The sequence below is a fragment of the Atractosteus spatula genome, unplaced genomic scaffold (assembly GCF_055471065.1).
Source record: "Atractosteus spatula isolate fAtrSpa1 unplaced genomic scaffold, fAtrSpa1.hap1 Scaffold_44, whole genome shotgun sequence".
NCBI classification, from domain to species: domain Eukaryota; kingdom Metazoa; phylum Chordata; class Actinopteri; order Semionotiformes; family Lepisosteidae; genus Atractosteus; species Atractosteus spatula.
The window spans coordinates 1-4,506 of NW_028296873.1; the positions used below are offsets into that span (position 1 = coordinate 1).

Consider the following 4,506-nt stretch of genomic DNA (forward strand, 5'->3'; position numbering starts at 1 on the left):
CACAAACTGGCATCAAAATCTAAACTAAAAACAACTAAATCAAAAAACTACCAAAAAACAAAAGCAAAAGAAAAGTGGTTTGATAGGGAGTGCAAAAACATCAGAAATGCACTACGAAAACTCTCAAATCAAAAACACAGACAAACACACAACACAAAACTAAACCTCAGCTACTGTGATACGGTAAAACTTTACAAACACACGCTGAAAAAGAAAAGAAACACATACATAAACAAACAACTTGCAGAAATTGAGGAGACACTAAATCAGAACTGTTTCTGGGAGAAGTGGAACAATTTAAACAAATCAAAACCAGAAGAATTGGCCATCCAAAATGGAACAATCTGGCAAACATACTTTGAAAATCACTATCAAAGGCTCCCAAATACAAATCAATCAGACTAAAACACCATTTATGAAAAACTCGAAATTTTTGAATTGGCTATCAAAGACAACCAAAACCCCTTAGACTCCCCTATCACTGAGCAGGAGCTACTAGACAAACTCCAGGCCCTCAGACCACGCAAAGCCTGTGGCCAAGATGGAGTCATAAATGAGATGCTGAGACACAGCAGCCCAAAGTTGCAACAAGCCCTGCTCAAACTCCTCAATCTTATCATGACAGCCGGATGTTTCCCCGAGGCCTGGGACCAAGGACTGATCACGCCCATCTATAAGAGTGGAGATAGACTCTATCCCAACAACTATCGGGGCATCTGTGTGAACAGTAACCTGGGGAAGGTATTCTGCAGTATCCTAAATACACGAATAGTGGCCTTCCTTACCGAACACAATGTCCTGAGTAAGAGTCAGATTGGCTTCTTACCAGATCACCGCACATCTGATCACATTTACACCCTACACACACTGATAGACAAACACGTCCACCAAAAACACAAAGGAAAAATTTTTGCCTGCTTTGTCGATTTCAAAAAAGCATTTGACTTGATTTGGCATGAAAGATTGTTTTATAAACTACTCCAAAGTGGCATAGGAGGCAATGTGTACGACATTATTAAATCAATGTATTCAGAGAGCAAATGTGCAGTGAAAATTGGAAACAAAAGGACCAAATTCTCCACCCAATGCCGTGGGGTGAGACAGGGCTGCAGCCTGAGCCCAACACTGTTCAATATCTATATCAACGAATTAGCAGGAATGTTGGAAAAGTCTGCAGCTCCTGGTCTCACACTACATGACACAGAAATCATGTTCCTTCTCTATGCAGATGACCTGGTCCTGCTGTCGCCCACAGAACAGAGGCTGCAGCAGAATCAGGCACTGCTAGAGCAGTACTGTCAGACCTGGGCACTGACAGTCAATCTGGACAAGACCAGAGTTATGGTTTTCCAGAAGAAAGCCAGACCTCAGGGAAACAGGAACAAATTCACACTCAACAGCAACACATTGGAGCATACATCCAGCTACACATATCTCGGTCTCACCATCAGCTCATCTGGGAGTTTTGACCTGGCAGTGAAGGCACTGAGGGAGAAGGCACTCAGGGCATTCTACGCAATAAGAAGGAGGCTCTTCAACATCAACCCACCAACAAGAATCTGGCTCCAAATATTTAAAAGTGTAATCCAACCCATTGCCCTATACGGCAGTGAAGTGTGGGCCCCCCTCACAGTCCAGGAGTACACTCAATGGGACAAACACCCCACAGAAACTCTGCACATGGAGATCTGTAGAAACATCCTCCATGTGCAGAGAAAAACACCTAACAACGGATGCAGGGCCGAATTAGGCCAGTACCCACTATTGATAAACATACAAAAAAGATTATTAAAGTATTGGCTACACCTAAAAAACAGTGACCAAAATTCATACCACCACAAAGCCCTGCTGAGCCAAGAGCTGAGCCCAAAACAGAGCCCCCTGAGCCAGCTGGTCCCGAGGCTCACTGACACAAGCCACACTGACACTAACCAGCATCAGGACAGCACTGCTAGAGCACCACAACTCAGACTCAACCACATCACAGACCAAACAGCAATATCTCACACACTGGGACACACACACACAAACACAACATAAACTGCAATGCTACAGAACCCTAAACAGGCAATACACACAAGCCGAATATTTGACCAAGATAAGAAACAACAAAAAGAATCAGACCCTGAGGAAGTAAAGGCTCAGTGACCACAGCCTGGCAATAGAAACTGGGCGACACAGGCAGACCTGGCTGCCCAAAGAGGACGGGCTGTGCTCCCACTGCCAGCGGGGAGAAATAGAGGCAGAGATGCACTTCCTACTGCACTGTGACAGATACTCTGGGATTAGAGAAACATCCTTCTCTAAATTCAGAAATCTAGTCCCAGAGATCCCACACCTGCCAGATCACAACGGGTCCCAATCCTACTGGGAGAGGGAGGAGGGAACTCAGTTGAACTGGCAGCCCAGTATGTGATCTCCTGTCACAGCCTGAGGAACAGTGAGCCTGTCTCCCAATAATGCTCAATATGTTTACAGTATATGTAAATATTTTATGACATGTCTCTGTTGTAAATGTCTGTAATATGTCTGTAGATTTTATTTTATGTTTTGTTCTATGTTAATTGTATTATTTTATTTGCTTTGGCAACACTGATTGTACCCATCGGTCATGCTAATAAAGCACCTTGAATTGAATTGAATTGAATTGAACAGTATTTACGTGCCACTGCTCCCAAGTGGCTCTGGGTTAAGACTGCTCTTTCACTTACTTGCAACGCAAACGGAGAAAGCAATTTTTGACAGTCTCTCGAGAAACTGCGCTAGGTGTTTAGAGATAGACTTTGTCAGTTCCCCCTGGAATGATGGCCTCTCAAATAGTTTGTGATTCCTCTAGACGTTATACAGTACAATCAAAAGCGCAACAAAAGTGTTTTCCGTGGAGCAGGTTTCAGACCCGTAGACCAGTTTTATTTGTACAGCAGGACGCATTCCCAAACGCGAATCTGCTGTTTTAGAAATGCTTTGGGCGGCGTGAAATGAAAATAAGAAATCAATTCCAGATGCACATGGAAACAATCAAGTGTTTCATCCGAACTGTTTCAAAGACTGCTCAAGAGCTTTCCTTTCACAAACGCGCAACGATTAACGATGGGGGTGCACCCTTCAATGCGCCTTACATCTCTAGGTAGTGATTGAGACGATTCGTAGCGTGTGCTCATTTCCATATATGCCCCGTGTTGCAGTGGTAGGATGACGTAAAATACTGCTTCGACACGTAACGGCATTATATTCAACTTCAGGAGCTGAGGGCTTTCGTAAGCGCGTAAATCAAAGGCAATTCCCGCGTCTAACACTAATGTAAAAGCTTTTCAAAGTGCAGTGTGGTGCAGCTTGTAAAATCCTTGTCCACATTTCTCATTTGTTGATGTTTTATCTGTCTGCCAAAGTTGCATTTTGACATCCGGACGGGGAGACTTGATCATTCGAACGTGAAGCTGCCCTTAAACCCTCTGAGGCGTATCTGTCTGCCGGCATGTATTTTGTCAAACATTTTTTTTGAACAGAGAGCGACTTTGAAAAGGTTTCCGCAGCCACCTCGCACTCCATGTTAGATTGTAGGAGGAATGCAATGCAGCGGCAGCAGTGCTTGCTGTAGTCGTAGCCGAGTGGTTAAGGCGATAGACTAAAAATCTGTTGGGGACTCCCCGCGCAGTTTTGAATCCTGCCGACTACGGCGTCTGCCGTACGTCACCGTATGCCTGCGCAGCAAAGGCAAAGTGCCGCTTCCCCTTTTTCTGGTACTATAAAAACGCTAAATCGCTTGGACCCTGTGCCATGGAAATCAATTCTTCAGATAACGACACGTTTTGTGTTCGCACGACCGGTGTTCTACTTATGCCTTTGAAAACCTAATAAAGCTGAAAGAACCGACACGATAGGTTCTTGTAAAGCACGCCTGTAAAGAACTGTTAACATCAAAGGGTTTCAGTGTATTAACTGAGGAGAAGGCCTGATCGCTAATTGTTGACTTTTTATTTGGTGTGAGAAACACTCTCACTGCACATGAAGTGCAACAAATGTAGCCGCAGAAATTGCATAACGCTTTCATTTATGCTATTGCAGACACCGACGTTGCCTAGATAGAAAACCGAAATAGCCATGGGTTTGCTTGCTGGTCTGAAGGATCTCTCTTCGAATCTCTATCATTTATCAATGGAAGTAAAAGGCGCTGCAATCTGATACATGTTCAGATTCAAACCTGCAGCTGTTCTTCAAGTTTATTTTTTGACTAATTACAACTGAGTGTCGCATGAGCAGTTACATAAACTTATCTGGCATATTTTAACACAAATGCCATTCTTAAATTAAAACTAATAGTACATTGTCAGGGACATTCAGTTATATACAAACAAGAGACAGACAAGAGAATATTTCTACCTTTCATGTGGACTACAGATGCAGCCATTCAAAGTGCGCGGCACTGACACGTACCGGAGGTAATTGGCTACGGCCTCGCGGATCGTGACGCGCGATGACGCAATATACTGCGGTACGTGATTGGTT

At 43.9% G+C, this 4,506-nt stretch overlaps 1 non-coding gene across 1 annotated transcript; it reads left to right on the top strand.

Annotated features, from left to right (window-relative positions):
* The first annotated feature begins 3,594 nt into the window (after positions 1 to 3,594).
* On the top strand, positions 3,595 to 3,676 carry trnaf-aaa (transfer RNA phenylalanine (anticodon AAA)). The gene has a single exon. It is a non-coding gene; the product is annotated as a tRNA-Phe (tRNA).
* Positions 3,677 to 4,506: the final 830 nt, after the last annotated feature.